This window comes from Meles meles, chromosome 8 (genome assembly GCF_922984935.1).
Source record: "Meles meles chromosome 8, mMelMel3.1 paternal haplotype, whole genome shotgun sequence".
Lineage (NCBI taxonomy): Eukaryota > Metazoa > Chordata > Mammalia > Carnivora > Mustelidae > Meles > Meles meles.
This window is the reverse complement of record NC_060073.1, coordinates 29,790,984-29,800,261: the sequence shown is the minus strand read 5'-3', so window position 1 is coordinate 29,800,261 and position 9,278 is coordinate 29,790,984. Positions and strand designations below refer to the sequence as shown.

General features: G+C 47.0%; 1 protein-coding gene across 2 annotated transcripts in view; it reads left to right on the top strand.

Annotated features, from left to right (window-relative positions):
* Positions 1 to 8,990: 8,990 nt before the first annotated feature.
* EHF (ETS homologous factor) overlaps positions 8,991 to 9,278 on the top strand; it is a 41,912-nt gene continuing 41,624 nt past the window's right edge. For both annotated transcript variants that reach the window (XM_046016389.1, XM_046016388.1), the window contains exon 1: positions 8,991 to 9,143. The gene's annotated coding sequence lies outside the window, so the exon portion shown is untranslated. The remainder of the gene's footprint in view (positions 9,144 to 9,278) is intronic.

Sequence of the window (9,278 nt, the reverse complement as noted above, 5' to 3'; positions counted from 1 at the left end):
CCCAGTGAGGTGCAGCTGGGGGCCAGCGGACTTCAGGCATCTGTGGGGACCAAGTAGGGGAGGGCTGGTCAGTGGGTTGCCCTCAGGGAGTTAGGGCAGTGCATCTTGAAGCCACTGTTTTTCCAATTTCCATCTTACATTTTCTGAACACTATTTTTGCCATGTCTGTGTACTTCCCTATTTATTCACTTCGTAATTTTCACATTGACTTACATGGACTCCCTTTTATGCTTTACTAAATTTGACTTCACGTCAAAAACACAGAACTGTTAAAGATTATGATTTGCCCTGAAAGTCATCTCTCGCTCACTAGCCTCTGTAAGGTAGACTTCTCTCTGAGGAACACCTCCAGGGAGTGGAGAGGTGGCAAAGGTTGCTGACTGAGGGAAGGATCTAGTGGCTTTCTGAGAAGGCGGCAGACATGAAGAATGGGAGCGTGGGCATGAAACTCTGGTACAGTTGTGACCAAAATGGTAAGAAATATTACCAGAGTGAGTTTGGGGGGCATTTCCCAGTCTGTCTGCGGGCGTCAGGATAAAACATGCAGCTGTCTCTTTCCTTCTTGGTCTCGCTTCACCCTTTTTCCTAGCAACTCAGCTCTATGACCTAACTCTGGCTGCCTGGAGCTCTGGAGAATGGCGCCTGCAGTTAGGGGAATGGTGCACTCTCAGTGAGGCCGTGGGCCGTGCAGTGATCCGTGGTGGGTCTGGAAGCCTCTTGACTATATCCACACTGGCATAGTGTTGTGACTTCCTTAGACTTGTCTTACCTGGTTGTTCAAAGAATCTTACCCCCAGCCAAGGCTTGCGGAGCGTTGACCCATCCCTTAACCAGCCTATTTTCCCTAGCTGTGCGTTCAGCTTCCAAGTTAAGGTGACCTGCCAAGCTGGAAAGAAAAGAGATCAGCAAAAATCAGACATTTGCCAAGGGTACCCCCCCCCCTCCACCTCAACCCCACACAATTGTGAGATCTGGGGTTGGAGTCCCTGAGGCTTTCTGCTCTGGTGGCTTTGGCAACGTGGAGACCCACAAACTGGTGAGTTTGAGGACAGTGAGGCTTGGGCAGACCTTGAAGTCTTTTGGAAAAAGTCCATCAACACCAAATTTGCTGTTGCTGGAGAACCTCCCCAGGAAGATGACCGTGACTTTCTCACACAGTCAACTTGTCAGAGGTGGTTCCTGCCCCTCCCCCCTGTGTCCCCTTCTTTCTAGCTTAACAGAACTCGATGGCTTCCATGTTTTCCACTGTAAGGAAGTGGATAGACTGTGGCTGGTTCCTTTTAAAGTAGGGCTGCCCCCCCGCCCACTGACAGAAGTTTTCAGATGAACCAACAGTACAGATTTTGGGTTCAGTTTGTAGAGAAGGAGTTCCTCATTTCAGTTTTACTGTACACCCACCTACACAATATTTTTTGGTTCTCAGAATTTCAGAGCCATTAACCTCAAACCTTAAATCGAGATTCTCATAAAACTTTCCTGGGGCACTGTCATAAAAGAAACTAGGTCTCAAATATGACTGTGTGGTACACTGTCCTTGTCCAGGAACACAGACTGAGTAATTTCAAACCCTGAACTCACATGTAGTTGCTAAGAATGAAGGTGAGGGAGAGATAGGGGAGAAAAATCATAGACATGCCATGATACACGAGGGAAAATTTCATCTGGACTTCCCTCAAATATGGGATAATTATTCAGAAATAATTCCGATGGCTTCTTTCTTGACATTCCACCAGTGTGCAGGTGCACATGTTTTGAATGGACTGAATGGATAATTTATTTATGCAAATTAGTTTTTTGCACAGTCCCAATGGATATGCTTGTCAACTCTCAGATGCTGTTTCCAGGAGGTGTCTAGATGCATTCTTTCCAGAGGCACGAGCAGACCCAGAGTTCCTAATTTCTTTCTTTTTTCTTTTTTTTAAAGATTTTATTTATTTATTTGACAGACAGTCGATCACAAGCAGGCAGAGAGGCAGGCAGAGAGAGAGAGGAAGGGAAGCAGTCTCCCTATTGAACAGAGAGCCCGATGTGGGGCTCGATCCCAGGACTCTGGGATCATAACCTGAGCTGAAGGCAGAGGCTTTAACCCACTGAGCCACCCAGGTGCTCCCCCCCCGCCCCAGTATCTATCTGGAATACACTTAGGGGCGGAATCTGATTAATTAGCATTTAATATTGCCTTGACCCACTCTCAACTGCTTATGAAGAACGGGGATGGAAGAAAACTAGGAATTGATAGCAATTCACACCCTCAACTAGATTCCACTCAAAATTCATATTTAATGGCTTCATCACTGCACTGACTCTTTGATCTACACCTCTGCCATTTCTGGACCCAGATGCCTACGGGCTTCTCACTGTGGTATTTAGCCTGCCCAGTGCTATTAAGCCTGGTGGGTGGCACAGTGACCTTTGTGTCAAAAGAGTCTCGTGATTTCCCAGGCGAGACCAAGTCACAGCTTTTCCAATGGGTTTCCCCTCTACTCTTATTCTGAGCATTTAGCTTTTTAAGTATTTGGTACTGAAGGGAAGGGGTTGAGGACTTTCATAATAGGATCCAGACCTGTTTGTTTATTTCATACTTTTCTCATTTCGACTTTACCATCTCCTTCTTCCTAGAAACATTCACATTTCCAATTGCCTTCTAGGATGGAGCTCGGTTTTCCCTGCCTCAGTAAGGTATTATAGTCCAAATTTCAACAAGCTCTTAAACTTCTCTTTTTTGGTAGAGGGTTGTGGTTTGGAGATCTCGTTTTGGAATGACAACGACTGTGGTCTGAGCTCTAGCCATTAGCTTTACTGTGTGACCTTGGTCAGATTACTTCTCAGGCTTATGAGGCTTAATTTCCTCATCGGTGAAGTAAGAATGGTAATAGCACCTTTCTGATGGAATTTTATGAGGATTCAATGAGCAGATGCAAATTAAATTCTCGGTCTGGTGACCAGGACATGGTTAAAACATCATAAATGTGAGTAGTTATTATCACTCTCTGTTCTTACGACTTTTCCGTCTTCAACCCCCTTTTCCTCTTTTGTCTTTTGAAACATGGAGAATTAGTTTGCTGACCACTGTACACAGCCTCATGTATCATTCAGGGGATCACTGAAGACTGAAGGCTCCTACTTAGAGGAGACAGTACACATTTCCTGAGAGCCCACTGAGTCCTAGGCACTCTGCTAATGCTTTACACAACTTCTCACTTAACTCCCTACAGCTCCCCAGAAGTCCAGATTCCCAAAGGACACCTAGGGAAACTCAGACCTAAAGTTTAAGTAGATGTAACTAGGTTTTCCTGACTCCAAAATCCATTTCCTCTCTATCACACCAACTGCTCCCGAGAAAGCTGAGCCCTGTTTTTTTTTTAGGGTGAGAGAATAGGTTCCAAGCACCCCTAGCCTTCCAAAATGATGGGTTCTCCCAAATCATTAGGCATCTAGACGGTGATTTTACACATTTTCTCCTTGGGTCTGAGAGTCCGCTGTCTCTCATAGTCCCTGGGTAAAAGAGACCACGCAGGGAGACCTTCACCCATGGTCAGGTCCATTAAAATGTCCCTTTAGGTGGTAGGAACCCAGTCTTCTGGTTCATCATGAGTGGAATAATATGCGAGCCCACAAAATATAAATAGATCATGATGAACAAAACATTGCTTATTGTCTCTGCTGTCATCGACCCCTGCATGTGTCACTTGGTAGGCGTGGAGAGAGCCTCCGGAGTTGTGAAGGTGGTTCTGAGGCTCCATCGGCTTAAAGCAAGGATCAGAGTCAGAAGGACCATCTAGCAGAGAGCTGTGTGCTGCCGGGGGAAGCCAGGAAGGGCAATAGACTAGGGGAGAGGCCAGGTATGTTCCCCCCCATCCATACACAGCGGCATCTCTTCATTCCGTTTTCTGTCTGGGGGGCTCCGTGAGAGTGGCACATGGGTTCTTAGGCTAAAACAATATCTATTTGTTCTTATGCTGAAACAATATAAAACATCTGCTATGATTATAAGAAACCTCCCCAAACAAGAAAGAAGAAAATTCTGGCTGCAAGCAGGTTGCCCTGGAAGTGGCCAACTTTTGCCTCGTCTTCCTGCTCTGAGGATGAGAAAAGTGCCTTCTCGAAGTCGCTGACGGGCATACGGTTTCGACACTCAAAGCTGCTGGGTTGGAGAACCGAAGTGCTTATCTCCGCAGTGAAGTTGGCACTGAGCCTCGAGCTGTTCACGAGGAAAGATAAGGTAAGAAAGAGTGCGGTATCTCACAGGTAAAGGAACAGAGCAGGGTGATTTAAGTCGGGCAAGAATGAGTATGTTGAGAATAATTAAATATGAAGGGGGAGTTCTGAAAACTCTAGTCTGTGCTTGGTTGAGACTGGCGATTTACTCCGTGGCCCGAAGGGCAGCTATGTGTACATGCTTGTGGGAAATGGGTCATTCTTTCCAGACATGGTAAGCCACCCTGTCCCTCTCCAGCACTAGGGTTGTCCCCTACCTCAGAGGCTCAGTGGTATGTGCCATTGGTGGAGGATTTGCTCAGCTTGTAGGCACAGAAGTGATGGCAAAAGGCATGATCAGAGGTGCCATGCAAATCTGTTAGGACAACTGTCAATGTCAGACCTCCTAGACAGAACCTTCCGAGCCCAGGAAACTTCTTTTTTTTTTTTTTTTTTTAAAGATTTTATTTATTTATTTGACAGAGAGAGATAACAAGTAGGCAGAGAGGCAGGCAGAGAGAGTGAGAGGGAAGCAGGCTCCCTGCCGAGCAGAGAGCCCGATGCAGGGCTCGATCCCAGGACCCTGGGATCATGACCTGAGCCGAAGGCAGCGGCTTAAACCACTGAGCCACCCAGGCGCCCCCAAGCCCAGGAAACTTCTCCTCGGGACATTCGAAGATTCCTGGGAATCTAATCTAAGTCAAAATGTAAGGATTTGGGAAACATGGCTTTTAGAAGGGAGGAGGCTAAGAGGCAAGATGCTATTTATGAATCCTAGTTCTTTATTTGCCTCTAGCCAGGGTAATTGGTGATCACGTTCTGCTCTATGCAACCATCTTCCGCCATAGACAGAACTTCTCATTGCTGTCTGTCCCACAGTGATGTTCTCGTGTGGCTCTCACTGCACAGTTGTCAGGTTCTGCCCTGGAGGTAACTCAGTGTCACGAAGAGGGGATGATAGACAGAAATATACACAAACACACACTTGCCTTCAAAAATAAATATAGGGCCTCTAGTTAAAAGGTGCTTTGTAAAGTAAGCAAGCATCTTCTTTCTCGCAAAGCAAGCACGGAACTCTCATTAACCTTGTAACCACAGCCTGTGTTAGTATTAAGATTCAGACCCCTTAGGGCTTGATACTTGGCTTGGAGAGATTCTTTATCTTGGCCTTGATTTAGGAAGTAAGGTCTCCTGAGGTTCTTTGGTTCTATGTCTCCTAGAAAAGGGGAGTCTTCTAGTAGACAACCCAACTGAACTCAGGGTCCTGGGCTATTGCTCACTGCCTGGTCTGGTGCGCTCTACCTTCCTTTTCTTCTATGGGAACCAGCATCAGGACCTGGTTCAAGTGTCTTTGTGCAGATCTGGGACAGGGAAATGCGGCCTTGGTCTGCACGGAAGACCAGGAAGAGTAACTAGGTTTGTAGAGCTCATTCCCGATCCCAGTATTACCTGGATCTTGACCTGAGGGCAACCTGCATTTTCTTCCTCTCTCTTAAGTCTTCCCATCTGTAAAGCTCAGGCAGTCGGCTCTGTCTCAGCACTCTGTTCACATTCCTGTGTCTTCTTCAATCTCTCCCCGCTACCCCTCTCTGCCCTCCCAGTCCTGGGAGCACAGAATGGAAGGCATCTGTGTTAGGATTGGAGGACTGACATGATAATGAGAACCTTGCCTGATTCCTCCTCAAGAAGGTTATGACTTTTAGGAAGCAAAGGGCGTATCTGTGTAAAGGTTCTGGTGCACTTGATGTTTTTGTGGTTACACTTGTAAATTTCATATCCAGGAGAGACGTGCTTGATGTATTTTGAGACTCTTGCAACAGAAGGTCTCAGCCCTAAATCCAACTTGTAGCATTCTCAGTAAAAAATCAGGGCTTCCATCCATTTTTTTCTCTATCGATCTATCTATTGATCTATCATCTATCAGTCAATCATCTAATTTGATGCAAGTGCTGTCTTGTTGAAATTGATCATAGGTAGGGTAAAAGACCTTATACTCTGAAGAAATTTCTCTATGGATTTAACATGCCAAAAAAAAAAAAAAATCCAGGTTGGGTGTTTTTTGGGTGGGGGGAGGGAAAGAGGAAGTATTGTTTTTGTCTTTCTTCTAGAAGGTTCAGCTAAGATCCAGGTAAAGAAAAGAACCAATACTTGACAAGAACCCAGTACTAGATACATCGCTAGGTACTTTATATACATGAAGACTCCACAAATAGAACAGCTGGTGAGTATGAGGTAACATCTTTCCATCCCTTTCCACTGCCAACATCTCCAAATGGCTTTGCTGGGGACTGCCTTGTGGGAGCAGTCCTTTGATGGAATATAGCAGGAGAAGAGCAAATAAAGGAATGCAGATGTACCCAGAACTCTTCAGCTAGGAATGAAAGGGACTGTAAATTGTAAGTGGTTGGGCCTGGACCAGTGAGCCACACCACTTTTGGGATTGCCTTTAAAGTGTACCCTCTTTTTTTTTTTTTTAAAGATTTTATTTATTTATTTGACAGAGAGAGACACAGTGAGAGAGGGAGCACAAGCAGGGGGAGTGGGAGAGGGAGAAGCAGGCCTCCCGCCGAGCAGGGAGCCCGATGTGGGGCTCGATCCCATGACCCCGGGATCATGACCTGAGTCAAAGGCATCCGTTTAACCACGGAGCCACCCAGGTGTCCCTAAAGTGTACCCTCTTCACCACACAGCCCCTCGATGCCACCTGCCCCACTGTGGTCTCAGGTTCATCTCAGGCAAAATGGTAAAGAAGGCCAAGTTCACTTCCTGGAGTCACACTGGCACTAATAACAGCCCACAGCACCCCACCCCCAACACACACACACGCCCTCACACACATGTGCACGTGCGCGCACACACGCGCACACATGCGCACATGCAAGTACTCCCCGTGGGTGGAGGTGCTCCTTGAGATTGCTCCTGATTCATCTCTCAAGCCAAACGTCACCAGTCTGTTCCCTCAGGGCTCTGCTCTCAGATCTGGAGCTGATAGACTAATTGGGGCTAATGTGATAATGCGCAGTAATGACATTTACTGGTTTTATCAGACATTTGCATTTTAACAGGGCCCTTGGGAAATAGACAGGTGGACAACAGGGGAGGGTGGCGAAGTTTGGTGGAGGCTCAGAGGCAAAGGGGTTTTTCAGGGCTGCCTAAATTGCACTCCCCAAACCTTCCAAATCTCCGAGACCTGCCTGAGATCCAAGATCCTGCCGAATGCACCCCTGCTCTCCCACCAAGTTTTTCACACATTCCCAAACCTCTGCATTCAGGTTACATAAACTAGGAACACAGGCAAGGAGGGAATGTTGCTTCCCCTCACCATTCCATCTGAATAGCACAAACACTTACTTCTTGTTCTTGCAGTCTTTGCCCACATACACACTTTCTTTTTTATAGAAGGAACTTCTTGGTTTTGATCACAAAATCTTTGTTTCTTTGCCAAAACTCAATTTCCCTTTTCTTTCCCACAAAGGGGAGTTCTGATGAGTTAAAGAAGTCTGCACGGACCCTTGGCTCATGTCAGGCCAGTGTCCAGGAAGACCCAAGAGAGAAAGTTAATGGTTAGGGGGTGGTATTTTTCCTCGCCAGCAGCCGTCACTCACCTACATGGCGGGAATGCATTTGTGACCCAGTGAAGCAGGCCCTTGGCCCAGGGGAATGGGGGTTGCCAGGGCACTTGAAATTCATGGATCTTCTCCAGGATTCCCCCTTGTAGAGACTGGGACTGTATAGTTCTTGTCCACACTGTTTTCTTTTCTTTTCTTTTTTTTTAAAGATTTTTAAAAATTTATTAATTTGACAGACAGAGATCACAAGTAGGCAGAGAGGCAGGCAGAGAGAGATGGGGAAGCCAGCTCCCAGCTGAGCAGAGAGCCCGATGCGGGGCTCGATCCCAGGACCCTGGGATCGTGACCGGAGCCGAAGGCAGAGGCTTAACCCTCTGAGCCACCCAGGTGCCCCATTGTCCACACTGTTTTATTTCCAGTTTCAGCTCTTTTTCTCTCTAGTTCCTTCCTATAGGGAGTGTCAACATAAAAAAGACCTTGTAAGTGTCAAGAAGGGATAAAGAAGTTGGGTAATACCCCAACTGGATCGTCAGCCCTTGAGGGTTGACTATTCCGCCTGAACAGCTCAGAGTGGACCCTCTCTCCCTCTCAGGACCCTTCCTTCAGATTTCCCAAAGCTCTCATCTGGAGCTGGGGTCGGGGGAGAGTGACTTTTCCAAGTCCATCGACATTGCCAAGTGTCACTGTCAAAGACGCCATCATGGCGCCTGGGGAGAGCCCTGTCAGACCCTGGTACCTGCACGGCCAGGACACAGGTCTTAATACCAAAGCGGAGTCGACTAAATACAGATTAGTACACGAGATAGGTGTTTAAGAGGGCCCCCACTCCCCACTCCCCACTCCCATCATAGCCTCCATGGTTGAACCTCTGCTTAGTTCGCTTCTCCGTGTCTTGGGGGAGATGGTGTCTTTGGGGGGCTAGCATGGCACTTTTCCCCCCGAAACAGTCTCTAAGCTGAAAAGAACAGTCACCACCAAATCAATTCCTTATCCATTAACAGGTCGTTTCTCTGTTCTTGAGACACAGGCATAACCTGGTTAGACCTGTTTTGTTTGAACACTAACGTGTGAGTTGGCCAAATGCAAATGAGCCAATGTTTGTAATCCTTTATTTTATTTTTTTAAAGAGCCCGGCAGCCAATCAGAAGAGGGGGAAGTGACTTAGGGAATTCCCGGTTGGTGGCTTATTGCTTAACATCCTACAAAATGATTTAAAATTATTGTCATATGCATTTATCTTCACTCTGATGAGGGCTCAGACGTGATAACACCCGTGGCTCCCTGTCCCCGTGGGAGCTGGCGTGCGGGCTGCCTGCTGCCTCCCCTCCATTCGCCACAGCTATTGGATTTCCCACCCAGAATCTTTAGGTAAATGAGGTAAGTCTTTTATTTTTAAACCTTCTTTGCAACCCGGAATTCAAACACCTGAGTGGAAAGGGCAGCCTGCCTTGAATCAGATGAAAGTAAAACAGGCTCCCGGAGGCAGCTGGCAGGAAGTGCAGCTCGTCTCAC